Genomic DNA, 26,161 nt, shown 5'->3' with positions numbered 1-26,161 from the left:
TATAGATATCTGGATAATCATATGTGCATATCTCCTCACCATATGTCCTGAACATGGAGTGTAGGCCTACCTTAGACCCTATAGTCCCAATTTTGTAGTGCAAGGGGATGTCAGGAATGTATAGCAGATATATTTGTAGACTATTGCTACTGTAATAGGGAATGTCTTCACAGACATGGTGTGCGTGAGGTCATATCTGCTTTTAACATGTGTGCCATTGACTACTGACAGACATCCGAAGGACATCATAGTATATTACCACTGCTAGCATGTAATGCTCCTGTGGACTGCAGTAGGGATAATGGCCAATATATGTGGACAGTCTGATGCACTCTGGACATTCCAGAGGTATACGCATGACCCCTTAGTACAAGACATGTGGACCAATCCTGATGATGTGGATGTTAACAGCCATGTAGATGGGCATAACATGTAAGTACTGGTATACATGTGCCCCCATAACTTATACATTCACACATACCTGCCTGTCCTGCCACATACTAACCACTTGTACAGAGGTGCCATGGCCACATACTACCCACTAGATATTGACATACATCTGTACAGCATCACACTGCTCTGTCTGACATACATGACTGTTATGGTGGCCCAGCGGCAGTACACCTGGCAAGTATCTGGACATTACATCTTACTAGGTAAGTACACTAAGCTGCTAGGCATTTAATAAAGCATTGTGCAGGCTACAGGCAGACAGGCTCAACACTGACCTACATTTCCTATGGGGGAATGCACATGTACCTGCATATATAGCAGGCTCTACATGCATGCCACAGGACAGAGTAACATACACCTATATGAAAGTGCATAACCACAACCAATGTGAACACAGCCATAGTCGCATATGGTATGCTAGCGTATTATTACAGTATATGAACTGTCTGTTCAACACCAACCTCATATGTGCCACTCACACACTAACCCTACATATACTGGGCTGCTACACAGTGTGCTCCAATGCCTGTCTGTGGTATGGGAGATGTGCGTGTATGGCCCTACAAATATGTCAGCTGATAGGGTAACATAAAGTGAAGAAGCATGTAACATTAGAACGGGACCAAGAACAATGACATCTACCACAGTCTGTACACAGGCCAAGGTACATATTAACAATACACATACTGCCAACAATCACCATAAGTACACAGACTTCAGTACTGTACATACAACCACAGAATGTCCAGGTTATGTCATCAAATATAACCCCTACTATACATAACATGTGTAGCAGTCTGATATTTCACTGGCTTGTTATCAGATATGATGTCACTAATTATGGTGTACAGCACATATGTACCCCTTACTGCATGACATATGTACAAAGGTTGACAGGGTTGTGGCTGGAGACACATACACAGGGCCAACATTGACATATTACTGTGATAACCTCATACATTTACTGTTTGTTGCAACATATTTACTATGAGGGATATGAAGTCAGTAACTCTCACCACTGTCACCATCTACAGACTGCAATCCTCACACTACCATCTGGAGTTCACAGATATGTGCTCTGTGGGTAACACCTGGAACAAAAGGCACCACACACACTGGCCAGTCTGCAGATGACCCTACAGATGGGTGTTCCCTCATAAGCATAGCACTGACATGGCAGGTATGAAAACATGTAGGACAGACATATCTACACACACCCTATTAAACCAACATCAGTTCAAATGCAGTAAAGCAGCACTTACAGTCTGTAGTCAGGTCAGGCACATCCCCCTCCTGTGTGTTGGCCTGTTTCCACAGTGTATTTTGTTAGAGGTAAATACCCAATCCATCTGATATGCTGTTTTCCAAAAAACAGATCGAGTTCCTGCTCACAGTGAATGAAACGGCCAACACCAGCATGATGTTTCTAGATATTGGTTTGTGTTTCCATGCAATTGGCTATGGGAATGTTACCACAGCTGTTCCACATGCAATCAGCTAGATGAGGGCTTCAATTCATGCAGAGGCCATCAGCTGATCCTGAGCATCACTTAAAATACATATGCTGCTGCCTAAGCAATGTAGGTGTAAGTCTCCACATCCACCAGAGAGGGAGCAGACAGAGGCACAGAAAAGCCAGGGAGGGGTGGGAGAGTAAAACTTAAGCATGATTTTGTCACACACCTTCCAGTGCAGGGTATCAAACTCCTGATGACTATGTAGTGCTATTGCATGTCCATGCAGTTAGTGGATGCACCACATAGGTTACATGTTGAGGAGCCCTCAGAATGTATATGTGATGGTGAATGACATCTGCAACAGGGATATGGTAGCTATGTGGTAAGTGTAGTGCATGTGCCTGTCCATATGAACAGGTGTCAGTGTCAACACAGCCACATTCTAACAGGGATGCACACCCATTGATACACTTGGCAGGGCCAGGAATATAACTCATCACTAGTGGGATTACCACAACACAGTACTGTGTAGGTATCACATGCACCACAGCGGTCATACGGAGGTTATATGTGCAAAGGGTATGTGGAGGTGTCTGACATCAGACAGCATGTTTCTGTATGCCAATGGGGGTTCTAGTGATTGTGAATGTGGTCATATGCATCATACACCACACACACAGACAAGGGTGCCAGTACTGACATGCATGGGTTCACTGCTTCGCGGGTGTGTTGTGGTCGATGGTGCCAGATGGCTATACAAGGCTAGGTGATGGGTATACCTTGGCATCTGGCCGCATGACATTGGTCTGGAATGTGGCTCAGGGTGCAGTTGCCCACACAGGTGGGTATTGTATTCACCATCCTTTCAAATGGGTGACTATTGCATGTGGCCAATGCTGTGCATTGCTTGCCATGTATGTTTTCCTTAGTCCATGATATGGACAGTGTATGGGATGTGCACACCTCCCACATGCATGTACAGTGAAATGCGGAACTGTACCTAGGGTGTCTGGCCCATGTTGTGTGTAGTGTTATCATCAGATGTGCCAGTCCTGGCCTCATGTGGCGGGAACTGTTAATGGACAGCAGGTTGACCCTGCACCTACATTGACAGCATGATACCGGTATTTCCCGGTGTCAATGGCATCTGTTCATACAGGGCTTGTGTTCCAGGCATGGTATGTCATTTGTGGGTCACATTTGATGGTACCACAGGTGTTGCAGATGTCCAGTGGGGAACATGGGGGAGGTGGACTGTCAGTATTTAAATGCCTATTGGACTGATGGACAGGGTGCCATGCCCTCTGTAGCCCACTGCAATCACACCATGGTTACTATCAGTGGGCAATATACAGGGTTCTACCAACATAGCGACTGTTGCCTAGGCAAGTATGTGCGTGTATGAGACATGGGTTGAGTGTTCCCTGGGTAATACAAGGGTTGCTAACGTTGTTCAGCTGGCATTGATGTCACATTTAGGGGCATGGATTTGCACCCCAGCCTCTCGGCTATTTCACATCTGTTATCCCTGTAGGGTGGACATTGTAATATATACTTCGCCCACCATATAAGAAGTTTGCAAAACCCACTCCACATTGAGCCATTTGTTACACACTCATACCCACCTCCATGCAGGATACGAATGACAAACACAGACATACACCTGTCATGACTGTGATTAGAACTCCTACCTAACTAGTATATTACACTACAGCACTACACTGTTATAGGACATGCCACGGAGATTACTGGAGTACTCCTTCCCCAAAGGTGTATTTCACATTAAATGACATCAGCAGGATTGCCAATGTAGGGCAATTGAATTGTACAGAGTGTGACTAGCCTAAAATACATTGCTTCCTACACAGACATAGAAACACACACAAAACATCCACAACTGCCATGTGTGGGAATAGAACCCCTACCAGAGTTCTATATCACACTACAGCATGATGCTATTATACGATGCACCATGAGGATTGCTGGAGTGCCCCTTCCTCAAAGGTCTATTTCACAGTAAATGACATCAGCAGGATTGCCAAGGAAGGGCATTTGAATTGTACTGTGTGTGACTAGCCTAGAATGCATTGCTCTCTACACACACACACACACACACACACACACACACACACACACACACACACACACACACACACACACACACACACACACACACACACACACACACACTTGCCAAGTCTGGGATTAGAATTCCTACCTAACTATTCTATCACACTACAGCGGTACACAGTTATGGGACATGCTACTGACATTACTGGGCTACAACCTTCCCAGAGATGTATTTCTAGGTGGATGATATCAGCAGCCTTACCAAAGTGGAACATTTGAATTGTAGGGAGTGTGACTACCCTAAAAAGCATTGCTCTCTACACAGACAGAGACAGACAGACAAACACACACACACGCACAGACACACACACACTTGCCAAGTCTGAAATTAGAACTCCTACCTATTTTATCACACTACAGTGGTACACAGGTATGGGAAGCTCTACTGAGATTACTGGGCTACAACCTTCCCAGAGATGTATTTCTAGGTGGATGACATCCACAGCCTTACGAAAGTAGAGCATTTGAATTGTAGGGTGTGTGACTACCCTAAAAAGCATTGCTCTGTACACAGACAGAGACAAACAGAAACACACACACACACACACACACACACACACACACACACACACACACACACACACACACACACACACACACACACAGTTGCACATCTGGGATTGGAACTCCTACCTAACTAGTACACAGTTTTAGGATGTGTCACAGAGATTACTGGGCTACAACTCTCCCAAAGGTGTATTTCACAGTAGATGACCTCAGCAGGCTTGTCGTAGTAAGGCTATGGGGAGGACAGTGTGTGCAAGGACCATAACCCATTCATCTAGAGATTGACACACCACATGTGGGCACACACAGGGTCATATTTTACAGGTACGTGTATAATACAGCTGCTAGATGTCTACTTCCTTGTACAGTCATGTTTCACGGCTATCACTTGCACCACATAGTCTGTAATGCTGACAGATACCAGTGGCTAGTATCTACAATAATTGACATCTGAACCTCATGTGGTTGTGGCCCTTTGGCTGTGTACTGTGTGGGACATGCCTGGATGGCTCTTTGTCAGAGTCACCCTCTTCCACGCATCTATGTACATCTACTGTTGGCTTATTATAGTGTGTAGTCCTTAGATATATGTCTGTATTCCTATCCAGTGTGTGTACAAAGCATGAGTGGTGCATACTGAGGAGTGTCTCCACTAATATCTGCTACTGTCAGATATGGCTGGTCCACTGGTGTTTGCAGACATGATCTTCATTTGTTTAAGTGAGTGAGCATGCCCAGTATGACCTTTCAGTATGTTGTTGACTGACATTGCGTTCATTTCTCTGTGTGTGTGAGCATGCCCAGTATGCCTGTCTGTAATGAATGTGTGGATTGAGTCCAGGTAGTTTGTATTGCAGTGCAGACCTTTGTGTTGTACACCTACAGGTAGCACACTGTTTCTGCAGGGTATCTGTCGATCATTTGGCATTAACTGTTGCTACATTTCTACATAGGATGGGGGGCACACCTAACTATTTCTACATTTCTACACAGGATTGGGGGTGTACACCTGACTGTTACTACATTTCTACGTAGGAAGGGGGGCACACCTAACTATTTTTACATTTCTATACAGGATTGAGGGGCACACCTGACTGTTACTACATTTCTACGTAGGATTGGGTGGCATACCTGACTATTTCTACATGTCTACACAGGATTGGGGGGCACACCTGACTGTTATTACATTACTACATAGGTTTGGGGGGGCACACCTGACACTTGTACACATTTGCTATGACTGTACTGGTATGTCAGGTACTCCATTTCATTCTGTAGTCTAAGCTATCATGCTGACTAGAGGCATACCAGTGTACTACATATCTTAGCTTTGATTTACCTACATATTAGTTTCTGACTTCTTACCCTTCAGAACTAATGTCCCACTACCTGACCTGCTGTGGTCTGTCTGTGTAGGCCTGTTGGGGTTACCCCCAGGCATCATTCAGAGCCCATATCACAGCCTTTGTTTGTGTTTGTCTACACCTGTCCTGCTGGCTGTGACTATTGTTGGGTATGTGAACCCCTCTGACTAGCATGTGTGAGTCACTTACCTTGTGGGTGTCCCAATATTGAGGGTGGTGCTGCAATCTTCCTATGTTGCATGCACATAGTATACTCCATACACATGGTTGAGTACAGGTAGTGTCATGTTTGGCATCCCTTTTACTTTATGTGAGAGTCAGAGAGAGGCGTTTTTTCCCTGGGTCCCTCCTGTGTCAGTGTATGTGTTATGTGTTGCCTCTTTGCCAAGACCAGGACATACTGGGCACACCTCCTTCTGCCTACTGGGGCAGGCTCAGGTTGTTCCTCCTCTGAGTCACTCTGTGCCTGTGCAGACCTTGGCAATGGTGGGGGGGGGGGGTTTGTGGCCCTGGCCAGTGCTGTTCCTGCTGCAGCTGTTTCCGCAGGATCATATCGTGTAGCATGGCACATACGATGACAATTTGGGTACATGTAGCTGGTGAGTACTGCAAGGCTCCACCAGATGTGTCCAGGCACTGGAACCGTGACTTGAGCATCCCAAACACATGCTCTGCTATAATTCTGGTCTGTGCCTATGCCTCATTATGGAGTTCTTGTTCGGGTGTGTGTGCATTTCTGATGGGTGTCATCAGCCACGGCTCCAGTGTATCCAGCATCCCCCTCTAGGTGACCATGAGGGATGTCCCCACTGGCAAATCTCTGGTACAGCTGTGTCACATGCCAGATGTGAGAATCATGATAGCTTCCAGGGCAGCCAGCACACACATTCATTATTATGCCCTGGGCATCACACACGACCTGGCAGTTGATGGAGGGGAAGCCCTTGTGGTTGATGTAGACCCTACCACGCTCACCGGGTGGTGCTTTGATGCATATGTGTGTGCAGTCTATAGTGCCGACTACCTCAGGGTATTCTGCTATTTGGTGGAACAGTTGCATATTGCTGGCCAACGCCTCACGGGTGTTGGGGAAATATACATGCTCACCAACGTGTGCTGACATGGCATCCAGGAACTAGTGGAGTACCCTGGATGCTGATGATGTGAGATTCCCATCATATCCCCAGCTGGCCTTTGGAAGGTACCTGTGGCTAGTATTCGTATGCCTACACATACCTTGGTATCCACTGGGATGAGTTCCCCTCTGTTAGTTCTGTGTGTCAGGTATGGCTGGCACAGCTCAACAATTTGCTGTAGGAGGTCCCTGTCCACCCTATAGCACTCCAATGTCTCCAGCTCATGTAGCCCCTGATAGGTTACCCTGGGTCTGTACACTCTTCTTCGTCTCCTCACTGTGGGTTGGTCAACAGCATTCACCCTTCAGCCTATTCCACAAGTTGTTGTATGATAGCTATTGCAGCCCCTATCCTTTTATTGTTTTTAATTGTTAAAAGTTCCTGCTTGTTTACACCGGTGGTGCACAGTGCGGGAAAAACCATTGTGGAAGGTGTTTGTATAGTTTATAGTAGTGTTCTGCGCTGGTCTGCTGCCTGTGTAATTGTTGATTCTGATACATTTCACCTGCCAGCTATGCTAGGTCTTCTAGATTACCTTCCTACTGCTGTTTTCCCTTCCCATTGTCTTCCTGTTTAAGCCCAGGGTTGTGGCACACAAACACAGTGCTCAAATGTGCACAGAGCTGCTATTTCCTGGTTTAACTTTTTTTTAAAACCTTAAAAACCTGGTGCGTGGTGCACACACTCACTTAGGCAATGTAAAGAGTACCAGGCAGAGTCAGACACACACCCTTGCTTAGCTGTACTTAGCTAGGAGCAAACCTGAGCCACAGGGCACCAATCCACTTACAGTATGCCTGACACCCCCCATGATATCAATTAACTCCAAGGCTTGCACCAAGCTATCCCTACTCTTACACTGTTGGGACTTGACTAGCATGCTGGGGAAAACTGGGATTCACTATCATTCCCCTCATTTGCATAGGATTGCCTGCTAATGCATAGTTACATGTCTCACACTGATCCTCCCCACTTAGCAACCACTACTCACTGGACATGTTGTCCTCTGCCTGCCATTGACTTTCATGGCAGAATAGTGATTTTAGTTAGAATGCTTATTTTAGTTTTATTTTATTATTTTCCCACATTCCCATTTGCGCACAGCTGCCCTACACTTAAACAGACGAGGTTGGCTAAAAAAAATAAAAGCTGATTTTTTTTTAATTTTTAAACTGTTTGCAATGCCAATGGCCTTATACTTGGCCATTGGCATGCTTCCTAACTGATATTCAGCCTTTATTTGGAGCTGTTACAGCTCCGTTTTGGATTTTGCAGAAATGTACTCGGTTACTAACCGAGTACATGTCTGCAGATTGGACTAGACCTGCACGGCCGGCTTCAAGCACCCAATGGGGTGATTTGCATACAGGGGCTTAGTCCATGCAGGACTAGTGCAGGAGCACTCGTGCATGCTCCTGCAGGCTTTTTCTGGATCGCACAGCAAACATATTGCCTGCTAGAGCTCCTGCAGTAATCTTGCATGCCGTGCAAGGCATGCAGAATCCGGGGAGTGACTTTTTAGATTTAATTTAAAAAGTAGAATGCTATTTTATTAATTATAGAATGTGATTTGAGTTATGTGTACTTATGATGTATTTATGATTGTTTTAAGACTGTCTGAGGAAGTGTGTGTAATAGACTAAAATACTTACTGTGATGTTTATAATAATTTCAATATAATAAAGATGCCTTTGGGCTAAATTCATGAATGGCTACACTAAGTTCAGCTATAGTGCACGCATCTTAACATGCCACACATGTAATAGCCAACTATTTTGTATTCATTAAATATCTCTACACTTAGTGCAGAGCCTCAAAACAAGATTTAACATCAGAATATATTAATGAAAGCATAAGTAGTTGAATTACATACTAATTAACCAGTCTAGCATGGCAGTGCTATTTGAAAACCTGTAAAGAAATTGCGTACACTAAGTGTAGCCATTTGCCCTAAAATCCAAAACTCTTTGGATTACAGCCATGATTACACTTAAAAGAAAACACATGTTACAGGTCACTGCTTCCATCATTAACCTGTGTGCAAAATATCCTTAATTTCAAGTTGCAATTGTTGCTGCTACCACACTTTGGCCAAGAAGAACAGTGTTTAGATCCTGATTGACTTACCATGACAGAAATTGTAGAACAATACTCGGTGGATAGGGAAACAATAGAAGAAATATACAACCTCTGCCACACTCACCTGAGGCTGCATGGAAATCATGGAGAACCCATACTGATGGAAATAAATGTATGTGTAGCTTTACATATACTAGCTGCAGGTACTTTTCAAAGACCCACAAGGGATATATTAGGGGTAACACAGGCCATTACTTTTAGAATATTACATCAGTTTATAAATGCAATGCCATGACACACAAGGGAGCATATCTGTTTCCCACATACTCCAGAAGAGACAGCAAGAAACATGCAGGAATGTTATGCAATAACACACTTCCCTGAAGTTTTGGGGGCCTATAGATTGCATACATAAATGGAAATAAAAGCTCTACCTGGTGAACAGGGAAGGAGATACATTAACAGGAAAGGATACCACTGTATGCTTGATTGCCTGTAATACCTGAGGAATCATCTGCAATGTCTGTGTAGGTGGCCGAGGCAGTTTTCATGACTCACACATATGACACTCCTACGAGTTGTACACAATATTTGATAGGGGTGACTTTCCACATCTAGTCAGAGATGTAAGTTATACAATGAAACCTTGGATCATGACATCCATGAGAATTCCCCACAGCATCTGTATAAATACTTACAGTATGTGTGCACTCTATAATTCTCAAGAAACAGCTTTAACAAGAACAACTAGGAGCAGTACTTCAATTCTCAGGACCACAGGCAATGCCAGCAGCTCTATCAGATAAGGATGAGGAGCCTGGGAGAGAAACACCAGTTGTAGATGCTGCTAACAGATGTAGGTGTGCACAATATGTCATGGCTATGGGTAGGATTATGCACAGCCACATCAAGCTAACACTGCATGATGTAGTGGCTCTCCAGCCATGGGCATGATGACCCTCACCTGGCAGATCTTCCATTACAGCCACTGTCCAATCTAGTGTGTCATTTATCCTGTCCAAGGAGTCACCAACATGGTTCAGCCTGTCCTGCATGTCAGAATGCAAAATGTTTAGTACTCACACTATCTCTTCTGAAGCAGTGGCAGAGCATGCCTGTGCCTCTGGGATGGCCATACACATATGTCACTTGGTACCTACCAACACAACAACATCATGAGAAGAGCAGACCTCCTCCAAACAACTCTAACAACCTACCTATGTGGCACCTCAACCTCAAGATAGCTACAGGAAAGATAAACCAGTTATGCAACTGGAGTAACCACCATGATCTTTTTCAACTGTGTCACCCTCAACTTGTACTATGGGTATGGTCTCTGTGTCATGGGTAGCTGTAGGTATACTGAACATGTCCAAAATGGGGGCAGGAGATTTTGGAGGCACAACCTCATTGTCAAGCTGACCCTCTGCACCTACAGACTATGCCTCTTCTTCACCATCGTCATCATCATGGGCTACTGATAGGTGGTAGAAGTTCCAAAATGCCACTGGCTGAGTCACCTATGATAAAATGTTATCAACACAACAAAGACAGAAATAGAATAAACAATGATCAAACCAATGTTATGTGAAATCCATTTTAAAAATTAAGATCTGCTGATGTTAGTAAAACAAATAACTTTCAGTTACACAGACATTTACCTTATGTACATTACTAAGAATACAGAGTTTGGCCAGCATGAGACAAGGCTAGCACCACTTATTCACTGCTCTGCTACAAAACATATATTTCTGACAGGAATTTTTTTTGTTTGAATTATCATAAACAGTTCAAACTAGTGAATTTCAATAGCCCATTTGTGTTATAAAAAAAATATTTCAAGAAATATTTTGAAAATCTAATAGCGTTCCTGTTAAAAACTGCGTAAAAATAATTTCTTCCACTATATCTAGCAGTAACATGAGCTACACTAAGGCGGCACTTCGGGATTCCTCAAGTAAGGAAGAGCTTCACTCACTTTTGTCTCATATTCAAGAATTATCATTAAAAATGAACATATCAGACAATAAAATTGATGATATTAAGAAAGATTGTTCCATACAAATGGAACAAATTAATGAGTATCTTCAGGTACAGAAAACTCAGATCTCTGGCATCGAAAAATCCCTTAATATTACGGAAGGAAGGCTAAATGAATGGGAAAACAACACTGGATTTTTGATGCAGCAAAGTAAAATCTTGTCAGCTAAAGCAGATGACCTTGAAAATGGATCTCAAAGGAATAATATTCATATATTTGGACTTCCTGAAGGTACTGAAGGTAACAATAGGATTTCTTTTTTTAACTCTCTGGCTTCCTAAAACTTTAGATCTCCATGAAGCTCTCTCTTTTGGGATCGAGAGAGCACATTGGTCCCATGGTAAACCTGCTGCAAAACCTGGTTCTTCTCAGAGATCAGAGATAGTGGTGAAATTTATTTCATCTCAAGGCAAAGAATTGGTACATAAAACTGCATGGGCTGAGTCACCACTTAAATATGATGGAACTATTGTGTGTTTTGACAATGACTACTCAACAACAGTGATGGTAAAAAGAAAACAATTCATTTCACTTATTAGAGAACTTATAAAGGAACAAATAAAAGTACATTTATCGCTCCCAGCCAGACTAAAGAATTTCCTTACAAATGGGGTTAAACTCTTCAATGATCCTGATCCTGCTTTGCCATTTCTACAATCAAATACAATTCTTGAGCAAACAGAGCAAATGGATTGGACTAACATATCCTCAAAGAGGCATACAGATAGAAATGGAAGCAAGATAACTGAGAAAAAGAAAAAGGGGGGGCAATGAAGAACTTTTCCTTTTTCATTTTATCTTTCTTCAATCCTTATCTGCAAGGAAAGTAACATGATGTTATAACATGTTTGTTTTTTTTTTTCTTTTTGTAAACAAGCACAATTTTATTTTTATATAAACCTTTAGCAATAAAGCAAGAAACAATAACATATTCAGTTACAACATAAATAGAAACTTGACTACAAGCAAGTAGACTGCATATGAAGTGTAATTTAACTCTTTTTTTCTGCATTATACTTATTTATTTTAGAGTTAATTAACAATATCTTTTTATGAGTTGGAACAAACAGTTATACATGTTTTAACAAAAACATTCAGTGTTTATATTAATATACAGTATAAGTTGCTGGTTTCTTTATGAAATTGCATGCTTAGAAGTTACTGCATATTTTATTTATGAAATAGAAAAGACTGCAATGTGACACATTGTTGAACTCACATTTGTTTATCTTATATAGTTGCTATTACAGGCTTGACCGCAGCATATATTTTTAGTACTATCTTGTTTTTCATGATGTTTTTGGGAAAAGTAACAACAGTGTTAATTTCTATCTGTTACTTGGTGTATTATACAAAATACCATCACCATAACTTTAATATAAAATGAATAGAAATCATCCAAACTAAACACTTGCTAGAGTATTATTTAAAAGGAAGTTTTGTTAAAGCTAATAATTGCATTCTAAGGCTGCTTGGAAAGCCAATATATAGTCTTTGATAATAAGCTATTGTTTTTGCTAGACAAAATGAAATGTAAGGTGGGGTGGGGTGAATATAGTTGTTAAACATGTTTCTTTTATGATTGTTAAGTTAAAAAGTGGTTTTAGTATATTAAGCAACCTTAAAACTCTCTACATGAGTGAAAGGTTGAGCTTGGAGTTGTATGTAATGAAAATTATTGTTATTTGAGGGAAACAGTTACAATGTTGTTTAGAAACGAAGCTTCTTTCTGTCAGGCACAAGCTGTCATCTTTCACTAGATTATGTGGAGATGTTGAGGTATAATTCCTGAGATAACTTAAAATTCCCACCCATATTGAAAGAATAGAACTGTTCTAGCTTGGAGATCTGGTTTTATAGTCAGCTTTGGAAAGATTATTTAAATAAAAGTTGTAAATTTCTGAATATGCCTTAGATTAAATTTCACTGTAACAATACATAGCTGTATAAGCTAGCGTAGCAGAAGAAAACTTACTATTAAGTTACACGGTGCATGAAAGTGAATAATTGAAACAGAAAAAAGTGTATATTGTTCAAAGGTATTATTGGATGCAAATGAATACAAATATAATATTTGAAGTTTTATTTTAAGGCAAAAGGCTTCCCCCATAGTGCCTTTTTTTAGGCAAGGCTCAAAAGACAAATCCACCTCCATAGGTATCACAAGGGATAAGAAACTAAGAGTAATCCTACTCAACGCCAGAAGTCTAAACCTCAAGATGCATGCACTCGAAACTCTCCTTAGCATGGAGAACATTGATATCTGTGCAGTAACAGAAACCTGGTTCAAGGCTCCCGAGAGCACCCCAGCACTACCAGGTTATACCTCATACCATGCTTTTCGGCCCCAAAACTTGAACTGAACCACAAAAGGAGGGGGAGTATCAATATCCATCAAAGATACCCACACCTCCAGGTTGGTGGCACAGCACAAAGCATCAGAAACTATCCATGTGCAACTAACAGTGGGTAAAACTGCCTTCCAGTTTATAGCCTGCTACAGACCACCCTCCCAAACCCAGGAACCCCACTCGGCCTTCCTGAGAACACTGGAAAATATGAAGGTCTCTCCAAACACCATTATATTGGGTGACTTCAACTACCCAAACATAGACTGGGAGCATTACTCCAGCTCCAACACCCTAGCCCAAAGGTTCCTAGAATTTATAAACTCAAATGCTACGGAACAACTTGTTACCACTCCCACAAGAGGGGAAAACATACTGGACCTGATCATCACCAACATGGGGACTCTATGCTCCAGACCAGAAGTGTATTCCTCATTGGTAAGATCAGACAAAAACTAATCTCACTGGATATTCACATTCCGACCCCACCCCCTGCCCAGAAAACCACAGTGAAAAACTTCTCTAAAGCAAATTTCACACTCCTCAAAACCGAGGTGGAATCCTTCAAAGCCCCCGAGCCTGTGGAAAATACGGCCCAGACCACAGAATCCTTTATAAACGCATTCTATGAACACCTTCAGGAATGCATGGATCATGCAATCCCAAATAAAACCAAGACCCAATCCTCCAAAGGCAGACGTTTGTCTGTTCGACTCCAGCCATAAACAAACTAGACAATAGAAGGAGGAAGCTTCTACATGATAGAGCAAAATCCCAAAAAGGGAAGGCATCTCTGATCAGTATTAGCAAAAAACTACAGGCACTCATAAAATCGTCTAAGGCCAGCTTCGAGAGAAAAATTGCACAGGACACTAAGGATAATCACAAGGCTTTCTTTAGTTATGTTAGGAACCTGGGTGGGAATTCCCAGATATGCTCAGAATTAGTGCAAAATGACAAAAAATACATCGAAACCACAGACATTGCAAACATCCTAGCTGACAGGTTCAGCGCAAACTTCTCCCCCCCCCACCAAAAGGGCAAATATCTATCCCAGCAGAGTGCTGCCCCCCCTGACATCTCAGATGCTCAGGTAAGAGCCGCCCTCTCCAAAGCAAAAAACACAGCATCAATGGGAACAGACAGTGTCCCAGGCTGTGTCCTACATGAACTCCAAGAAAAGCTAAACCCAAACATAAAACTACTGTTCAATCTCAGCCTTACTACAGGATATGTACCTAAAGAGTGGTGTACAGCAACAGTGGTCCCTCTCCACAAAGGTGGTGCCTCAACGGATCCTGGAAACTATCACCCCATAAGCCTGACTAGCTTGGTCTGCAAAGCTATGGAAAGGATCATCATGAACCTCATAAATAAAGATATTGGGGACCTACAGACACTGGATCCTACCCAGTTCAGCTTTTTTAAGGGCAGATCCTGCCTCTTAAACCTGGTGAATTTCTTTGAAACAGTCACCAAGGCCATTGAAGAGGGGAAGGTGGTCCACACAGCCTACCTGGACCTTGCAAAAGCCTTCGATACAATACCCCACTCGGGCATTATAGATAAGCTCACCAGTTGAATATAAACCCCTATGTCACCAGATGGGTTGCAAACTGGCTCAAGGACAGAACCCACATGGTTAGAATTGCTGGAGCCATGCCAGACTCCAAACCAGTTACAAGTGGCGTCCCACAAGGCTCAGTCCTGGGACCTCTCTTGTTCGGTATATATTTCTCAGAGGTACAGGCCAACATGGAAGGAATGTGGCTGACCAAGTTCGCAGATGACTGCAAACTGGGCGCCATAATCAACTCTCCAGCCAATACAAGCATCCTCCAAAAGGGCCTCATAGAAACAGACAACTGGTGCCAGAGCCATGGCCTCAAGCTAAACGCCAAAAAGTGTATAGTCATCCCCTTTGGCAAAAACAAAGTTCCCACAAATTACCACATAGGTGGTAATCCATTAAGTACAGAAGAAGTAATTAGGGACCTGGGGACCCAAGTTGATAGCAATCTCTCATTTGAAAACCACGTGGCCAAAGTGGTTAGAAAAACATTTTATATAGCCCACCTAATCATGAAGTTATTCACATCTAGATCAGGGGAGGTCATCATGCCTCTTTACTCATCCCTCATCAGGCCCATAATTGAGTACAATGCCCCTTTTGGGATGTACCTTACCAGACACCTGCAGCAACTGGAAAGACCCCAAAAGTACCTCACCAAGAGGATCAAAGGGCTCAAACAGATGCCATATGCTGCCCGGTTAAAGAAACTCCAGCTCTACTCAGTGGCATACTGCCTGCTCAGAGGCGATCTGTGCCTGACATATAAAGCCATGTCCAACCCGGAATTAATGGACATGCTGCACCTCAGAAAATCCAAATTCCATCGAGCTACGCGCTTGAGAGACTTGAACCTCAGCACTGAAATAAATAGTACATGCTGGAGGGACAGATTCATAACCCAGAGGCTCCCTTCACTCTGGAATAAAATCCCAGTCCAGGTTAGGCAGAGTCCCTCATTGACTCTCTTCAAGAGGAATCTTGATGAGTGGATGGGAGATCATAGGTTTACCCCGGGTATCACTTCTGTGTCACTGTTAGACAGAGGCACAGTATACTAACCTCGAATAAGGGCATAGCAAAATTAATTTAAAATGGGTGATGAAAGCCAAACACACTCTGGCTTGGCTTATAAATGCCCTAGGGCAGATAGCCTAGTATGAACCTATGAACCTATGAACCTAAAATATATAAGTATAGGGCATATTGATAAACACACAAAGGTTCCAAAGAAATAAAAATGCTGGGGATTTATCTTTGTAATAGTAAATCACAGTCTGTGTTGTTCTTTAGTAATTTATTTGATATATACATTTAGGAAATGTTTTTTTCTTAGTATATAGGTCTAAAAATGAAACAAATGTTATATTATTTATATTAATAAAGCTTATAGGATACAGCTATACTTTTAGCTAATTGTTATTAGAGTTATGCATATTTGTGGTAGAGTGGTTTGGGTGGGTCATCTTTCTTCTCACTATTTTTCAGAATATTGGGTAAGTTGGTTTGTTTGGATGGTTTGACCATTCAAGCATGTAGTGTTAGGCTCCATGGGGTGTGGGAGTGGTTTTAGAAGTAATTGTTTTATGACAATCTTACTTATTGTCTTTTTATGACTGTCCACAAATGTAATGATTTTGTTCCTAGATATACTCTAAGAATTTACTGTTTTATCAAGATTAATAAGCAGTTATTAATAAATAGAGCATCATTATCTATGAAAAATTAGTATATGTTTCTGATCAACAGGACATATGGCATTTATTAATTGTATTTATATAAATGCTAATGGATTAAACAATGGAAGCAAGAAAGATAATGTAAATAGATATCTGAAGTTGTTTAATTCTCAGGTTATCTTTCTACAAGAAACACACTTATTAGCAGAAGATATACACATACAATACTTAGAGTTTCACTATACTATCTAGTTCACAACATAATGAGAAAAAAGGAGAGTAGCTATTTTATGGAAGAATTCCTTACCTATGCCTGAAGTTAGGGGACATATCAAGATGATAAAGGTATGCTTTGTATGGCTACTATAAAAAAAATCAGAAAATATTAACTCTTGTTAATGTGTACTCATTTCCAGGAATAGGAATCAAGACAGTTGATCAACATTTAGAGCAAGTACATAACTCAATATGCAAAAGGCAGCATCATTTTGGCCAGAGACTTTAACTATATATTATCACCAAGTGATAATAATGCAAATAGAGATATAAAAGAATTTACAGAGCCAAACTCATTAATCTTTATGCATTATTCTTATAGGCATGGAACATAATCCTGAATAGACAGAGTTTATATCTCTAATGAACTAGTAGACAAGCTCGGTAAATTGACTGGAACTTGCCCTTTTTCAGATTGTAATGCAATCCCTTTTGAATTATCTTTGAACTCTAATAATAATCTTAAAATAAGAAGAATAATAGCATATATAACAGGATTACAAGAATTTAAAGACTATTTTCTCAAAGTAATTTCCTCCTTTATAGAAATTTAAAATAACAGTGGATACTTCAGAAATCTATATATGGGATGCTCTAAAAGCACATCTGTTAGGTATAATCCCTAATTGGCTATCAAATAAAAAAGTAACGGGACAAAGAATTACATGAAATATACGGAAAATTTGGTAAGTTGAAGTTAGAAAGCCAGAAGAATAAAATAATAACATAAAAGCGATCAATAAGATTAATGAAAATACTTGGAAATTTTAAATCATAAAACCAAAATCAGTCTTGAGAAGTTTAAAATAATTAACTTTTATATCAACCTGAAATCAATGTACAATCTAATCGCCAAAACAAAATCACTCAGTAAATGCATTCACATAAAAGAAATCTATTCACATAGAAAGAAAAAAAGTAGCAGAAATAAAAAAAATTCTAAAGTAATTCAGAGATTATTACAATGAAATTAATCAGATTAATATAGTAATAGAGCCAGAGGAAACAATCCAAACATTTATTAAAAAAACTAAACTAACAAATAACTAAATTAAATTAATTTACAAAATTATTTCTTTGTCTGAACTTCAATCCCAAATTTCTAAATTGAAGTTTAATAAAGCACCAAATAATTATAGAAGTATATCTTAACTTTACAAGCTGTTAGCTAAAGAAGCCCTACACATATCACATAAGATTTTTTTTCTATAGTTAAGGACATAAATAAAGTTCCTCATTTTAGGAAATATACCCTTATCTCTCCAATTTTAATAAATGACAGGGATTCTACTCAATGCTCTTCATACAGACCCAGTTCACTTCTTAATGTAGATTATAAATTATTCATGGTAATTCATGCTAATAGACTAAAATACATTCTACCTTCTATGACTGATTAAGATCAAACTGGATTTATTTTAAATAGAAACACCTATAGATAATATTAAAATAATGTTTACAATAATTGACTATGCAAATAACACAAATAAAAACTTACCATTAATGAGTTTTTATATAAATAATGCTTTTGACTCAGTCACCTGGAGATATCTTTTGCTAGTTCTAGAAGTTTACAATGTTTCTTTTAGCTTTGCACATTTTATTCATCTTCTCTACACAAATTGCTTTGCATATGCCAAAATAGGCATTTTCACATCTGATTCTATACAAATATTAAAAGGAACTAAACAGGGATGTCTTCTTTCACCTCTGCCTTTTGCCCTAGTTTTGGAAACTTTTTTTAATTTATTAGATCAAATACATATTTAAAAGGAATTCAAATAACAGAAAATTCAAGTTATTAATTCAGTTGTTTGCAGATGGCATCTCATTGATATTGTGTGATAATAATAAATCTATATCTGCAACTTTTCTAGCAATGGAACTATTTCAAAGAAAATCTGGTTTAATGTTTAATGATGACAAAACAAACATTTTACCAATAAACATAAATAAAAAATAAAATCCCAAATAAGTTCCTTAAATATATTGCTAAAGAAAAGAAAATGAATTACTAGGGAATAACCATAATGGATAATAGTAAAATATAGTAAATTATAAGTATACTAACTGTATAAATAAGATAAAGAATCTAATGGACAAATGGAATAAAATTATCTTTAAAATGGAAGAAGGACTCTTTATCATCAAAATGATTATCTTGCCAAAATCCTGTATTCTATTCAATCATTAACATTACCTCCTATGAAAACATGTGCTAAAGAATTTAACACTTTAATTTTGATTCCCTTACAGATCAAGATCTGTGTTAAAATCATCATATAAGAGACTGGTAAGTAGGGGGAATAGGACTACCAGACAAAGAATTATATTCATTTTTATCAGTTATGAAAACAGTATGCCTTTGGATCAACAACACTTATACAGCTAGATAGAAAGACATTTTAGCAAACTTTTTTATGCATTATAACTGTTATAGACATAATAATAATCTTATATGAAATAACAGTTTATTTTGGTCATTAAAGGATTACATTATAGGGAAAAGTCACCAAACGTGATTCTTACTTCATTTTGACTATATTAAATACTTTTAGAAATTTTATATATAGAAATCTGGCTTATAAAGCATGGCTTTTCTTTATGTTTCCTATAGCATATACTCAAAGTAATATCCCTACTTCAAATTTAGAAACAACAGTTGCCTTTAAAGAAAAAAATCTGCTGTATTGGTTTCAGTTAATGAAATAGGAAAAGCTGCACTAAGTATATTACATTAGGAATAAATATGATTTAGATAAAGATATGTGGTTAGATATACAATCTTGTAGACTGTATATTGAAGGGGAAATTATGTTAATGCAATCAATGTTAAGGGATCATGTCCCAAAATTAATTGAATGTATCATATTTTTAATGCAACAAAATTCCTAGGGACATGGTTTATTTTCCAAATTGTATAAAATGGTAAAGAGGGAAACTAAAACATGCAATGGTACATATTCAAATTATTTTACCCAAATCAATAATAGACCATCAAGCAAAGAAGGCAAAAAAAAAATTCTATTATCATCTAAACATACTAGTTCATCTCTTAGATGGCATTTGTTTACAAGCAAGTTTTTATATAGGCCTTCTTCACCCCTCATAAAATTGAATTAATGTACTAGAAAAAGCAGCTTTGTTGGAGATGCAAGAAAGAACTTAAAGCAGATTGGCAATACATGTTCTATGATTGTACTGTCTTGTTTCCTTTTTGGAATAATATTAATTCTTTTTTACACACATTCTTTGGGGATGCATTTATTTTATCTAAATCATTAATTATTTTAATACCCCTATTCCCACTTCTGTAAAAAGAACAAAATATAACATATTGTGGACTGTATTGATCATCTCCAGAAAAGTGATCACACGAAACTTGAAAAGTGAATTTATTCCCTCATTTAAATAATTTATAAGTTTAGCAGCCAAAGTAACTCATCTAGAAATTATTACAATCAGAGTGACAATGAACATAATTACCTCTTGTCTCAATGTATGTACAAAATTTAAAGAATTGCTTGACAGGAACAAAAAAAAACACTCTGGAATTGAACAGACATGCAACAACAGGAATGAGTAGAAGGTTGATATACACTGTTGTAAGTAGTTATGCTCTCTGTTTCTGTATTTGTAAGATTAGGTTTTTTTGTACTTTTAAATATGTGTATACATTTCTGGTTACAAATTTTATAGTGATTATTTTTTATGAAAATGTTATAAAAACATTATAAAAAATAACAATACAGATTTTTATTTTTTCTAGCTTGTTTTTCCTGTGGCTGACCATGTACTTGTAGAATTTAATGGCAATGGGATGATGAATTGGATTTTTATGAGATGAGATGGCAGATTGTGTTGAATGTTCATCTTGCTCCTGGTCAAAATGGAGTAATCAGTTATAAATGTTTTTAAAAAAGGAATAGGCATTGTAACAGATGTAATTAAAGTGAACCAGGGGGTTTGGATGTTAATTAGTTATGTGATTTCTGTTATCTGATATAAAAATGGAAAGGGCTATTTTTATTTATTTGTTTTTCTGTGACTGACCACGCACCTGTAGAATTTAATGGCAATCAGGATGTGGAATTGGATTTTAAGAGATGAGATAGCAGATTTTGTTAAATGTACATGTTGCTCCTGGTCTTAATGGGGCAATCAATTATAAGTGTTTCTAAAAGGAATAAGAATTGTAACAGGTGCAAGTAAAGAGGAGCAAGGGTGATTTGGATGTTAATTAGTCATGTGATTTTTCGGATATCTGATATAAAAAAGAAAGGGTTGTTGTTTGATTTATTTTGATCAGGTTTTAATGCAAGTCAGAGAAGTATTTTCAGGTCATCACTATATATCATTTTGAGCAGGCATACCTTATCTTTTATATCAACCCTACAAGCCTGTTCCAAGAGATCTTGGACATTGAATTAGGCAGAGTACATCAGCTTAATTGTGTGCGTATGTCAATACCTGGCAACAGATATTGCATTTTTTTACAGGATAGTATTTATAAGATATTAACTGTAATACTGAGTGACATTAACAATTGAATATTTGCAAATGCAGGTATTGACTTTGAAAGCATATATCTGATATGGTATTGTCAAATATATGATTCTATCTGTCATATCATACCATTGCGATGGATTGATTTTAGATAGATTAATACCTTCCCATATCTGGACATGGCAAATGGGTACATCTTTATTTCTTATATTGTTTATGCATTGAAATAAAAAATTGAAATGCCATTGATATTATTCTCTCTTTTTTGTCTCCCCCATTGTCTCTTGATCTCTCATTTTTCATATGTATATATATATATATATATATATATATATATATATACATATATACAGAGAGAGAGAGAAAAAGAGAGAGATAGAGATTTTAATACATTGCTGCTGAAACCAAAATAGCCTCCACAACTTCTTCCCCACCTGCTCCTCCTGCTTCAGGTAGTTCTGCCCGGCTGCTGGTGCAGTGGTGTCCTTTGGGACCAGTTGTAGTGGAGGTGGAGATTTTGTCATCCATCAGGGCCTGACAGGGCTGGTGGTGGTCATAATGGAGAGAGGTTTTGTTGCCCAAATTGGCAGGATAAATGAACCATTTTATTTGGTAGTGTTGTAAAGTAGTACTGCCTTTGTCAGTTAAGAAAAACAGTCTATTTTTGTTAGGAAACAAAATGTTAAGTTAGAAGTGACAGTGAATATGTGGTCTTTAAAAAGTGGTGATGGTTAAGTGTCAGATTTATTTATTTAATTTTATTTATTTAACAAGTAGGTTAGATAGACTACTGAGGCCCTTTTCATTGACTGTCTGATTACAGTAAAATTAAAGTAATTCAAGGACAATTAACAGTATCTAAATAAATGATACACTTTAAAAGTATAATACTATTATAAACAAAGTGTTGATGCCAGCAATAAGATATAGGAAAACCAAGACATTTTTTTTTACTTCAAGCAAGAAACTATGATAGGAAGAACAATGTCAATCATTAAAAATGCAAATGCATGTGGTATCAACGCAAACAGCTTTACCATTAAATGGAAAAAGTTGGTGCAAACACCTATACTTAACCCCTACAAAGATTACCAATAGCAAATTATAGAAACTATGACAGAGATATTTTTATTAGAATAATAATGCTAGGTGTAAGATCTTAAATCACATAATTCCTCTTCCACGCATAGAACACATCCTAATTGTACATGAGAAGTAATAGTCTGCCATCACTGCTTAAACATCTCTTTATAAATAAGAATATTCTGGACATGAGACTACAAATTCTGACCCATGAGGCATGAGTTATTTTCTTAAGTATGTTCTTATAACTTTGATAATGATTTTCCCCTTGAAAATTAGTATACTTTTCTTATAAAGGAATAATATCTCCAGATTTTTAATTGGCTGCGATCTTTCTATTCAGATGCAATATGCAGCCTAGTAATAGCTGAAAACTGATCTAAATAAGATGTCTCCTTCTGTGTTAAGTTTTATTGCTCAGGTCATTCCAGTAATTTTCAAAAGTTAGCCTTTAAGAAGACAGATATATTCTAAGCCTAAACTGTTAAATCAGAGGCTTATCTCCAAAATGTTGCCACTTATAGTCAAGCCCAAAATTTATTTCACTCATCTGCCTCAATGGTAGAATAGTCAATGTAACAAGATTCCCTTCCTCTTTCTCCCTTGCACCTCCTAAAATCTGTCTGATATCCCTTATGCAACAGTTTCAGCTGGTGTGTAAGGAGCCCTGTGGGTCACTTTCTAAATTCTGAGAAGAGCTAGTTGCTGTTGCATTCAGGCAGAAGGTTTCAAACTGTGAAATCTTACAACATGCTCATGGAGCAGATCTTCAGTATTTAGGTTATTCATCCATCCATTCACAACCCCTTTTTTTTTCCATTTTCCACATGGGGTCAGGGTGTCACTTTAACAGTTACAGTCAACTACAGCCAAGGATCACATGACCATGTGGCTAGCTGTGCCACAGTTCTTCTTCAATGCCACTCACACATGCACACACACACACACACACACACACACACACACACACACACACACACACACACACACACACACACACACACACACAGCCAATTTAGAGTGTCCAATCCACCTATTGCATATATTTGGAGTGTGAGAGGAAACCAAAGCAGCTGGGGAAAACCCACGTGAACATAGGGAGGACATGCAGACTCCACACAGAAGGTACGTAGCTAAGAATCAAACTGGAGAACCTCTTGCCATGATATAACAACACTATCCATTGCACCGCTGTGCCAGGCTTTTATTTAAGTTTAAGTGGTAATACCACAAAACTGGTTTACTACTATCTTCTTTGGGCACAGCTATGTGAGGGGGTGGCAACTTAGAGTACCAACACATTCAATTCTTCAATAATTATGTAAGAAGAGAAGATTTATATATTGCTTGCCTGAGTTGGAAGTATTTCCGTCTATCCCTGCTTAGCAGTTTATACCTGTTACTTAAAATATTAAAATATGTAAACACCTTACATCCCCATACCTCACAGTATGGTTGGGAAACCCAGGTTATGGCTGCTTCAAACCAACTGACCCACTACAATTTGACTGCACCTACTTTAAATTCGTGTTGTGCAAAAGAGGAATCTTCAACTCAAAATAACTTTATATTTAATTATAAAGTTATTTTTGGCCACTGATCTTGCATGATTCCACACTATTTTACTTGTAATGGGCAGTGTGTACCAACAGTCCAAATGTTTCTGCAGTAATTTTTCTGTACCATCCCAAGGCAGTAACTGAGGTACTACTTGATACTTCAGTTTCTATATCCAGCCATAAGGGGGTAAAGGAAGCAAAACCCCCAAAATAATGTTGCAAGTTGCAGGCAATTGCCATCTTGCTCAGATCTGGTAATTGTGCACCACCTTGGTTATTGACAAGGAAAAGCATAGAATTAGAGACTAAGCCTCTCCTTTTACCCAAAAGAAATTGCTTAATGAGCTTCTTTACTCTGGAAAATCAATAATAAATTGCAGGGGCAGTGATAAGCCTAAATATATAATATAATGTAAACAACTGAGTTATGGCACCACCAAGACACCCCAACTCTTCATCATGCATGTATTAATATAATAATATATATAATATAATAGAGCATCTCTCATGACTTTCTAAGGTTTAAATTGACCACCTCAAATAGGTACTAGCTAACTGAAGTCCTAAATTTCTGCTGTCACACTATTTAACCAGTGGTTGCAAATCACCCCTATGTAGTTATACTTCCAGGAATGCAGATATATTTTTATTTGGGGTCTCTGAAAGAATAATACAATAATTTGCTAAAATCATGACCTAGAGTTCTTTGCCTATTACATTCCCCTCATGCAGACTAAGGTTATCACTATTTCCTTTGGTTAGGAGTTCCATGGCTAAAACATTTAATACAAGTGATAAAGCGCAACCCTGCTATCCCCATTCTGCAAGAAAACATAGCTCAATATATAAGTATTAGTACAAATTCTTGAAAAGGCTGCATAGTACAGAGCTTTGTCCCCATCCCCAGCCCCATATGGCACCCCCACCCCCATATGGTCTGCCATTATCTTACAAATGTGCTCCCATTTTATGGAATCAAACACCTTCTCAAATTCTACCAAGATTACTGTTGCAGTGTTAGGAAAAGTTATTTGAGTCTGCCTATGCAGCATTAAGGTGCTTGAACTAACCTCTCCTGTCTGGTGTTAGATTAGTCTTTCCCATCCCATGGTCAATAATTATATATTACCCCTACTGAGAATAATTGAGATCATACCATAGATAAATTGCAGGTTGACTTGCATGGGATAAAGCATTTAGGAGCTGCCTCTATCTATTAGTAATAGAGGGGACTATCTCTGGGTAAATTTTCTATGCATTACAATACCTCTTAATTCTGGGTCTGCAAGGATTTGGTGGTAAACTCTTTGGAACTTGAGTGTGGAGTTAGGCATAACATCTCCCTCATAGTGTATTGTATCACAGTAGACAGTAGAAATATTCAGATCTGTCCCTAACAGATTCATGGATACTAGAAAGTAGTCAGATGTACTGACACTGTCACTACAAGCAGCTAAAGATGTAAAACCACGGTCAGCCTTACACCATAGTCTCCATATATTTAGTTAGTTCAAGCTTCAGATTTATTAGGATATTATATACCTTGACTTTTAAATTGTTTTTCTCTCCAGGAATTGATCTTCAACCAAGGGATCAATAACAAAATTAAAATACCCTTCTAACACTAATCAAAAATCTGGATCTATATTATATCATCGACCGCTTAGCTTGTCGAATGCCGAAAAGTCAACAGCTAAGTGTCAAAAACTTACAATCTCGAATGGCCAGTTAAGCAAAGTCTATCATCAGGAAAGAATTCGCTTGACCATGCCAAACTATCATAAACTTCCAAGCTGTAATAAAGTGGGGGGCTTTGCCCCCCACCCCCACCCCCCGTAACTACATGTACCAACTCCGAGATCACTCTAAATTGGAGAAAGGGCAAATTCCCGATAATGGTCAAGCAAATTCTTTCCCGATGAATGAATTTGTTTAACTGACCATTCGAGATTGTAAGTTTTTGACCCTTAGCT

The sequence above is a fragment of the Protopterus annectens genome, chromosome 6.part1, assembly GCF_019279795.1.
Source record: "Protopterus annectens isolate FY-2018-M chromosome 6.part1, PAN1.0, whole genome shotgun sequence".
NCBI classification, from domain to species: Eukaryota; Metazoa; Chordata; order Ceratodontiformes; family Protopteridae; genus Protopterus; species Protopterus annectens.
Note: the sequence above shows the minus strand (reverse complement) of the source record.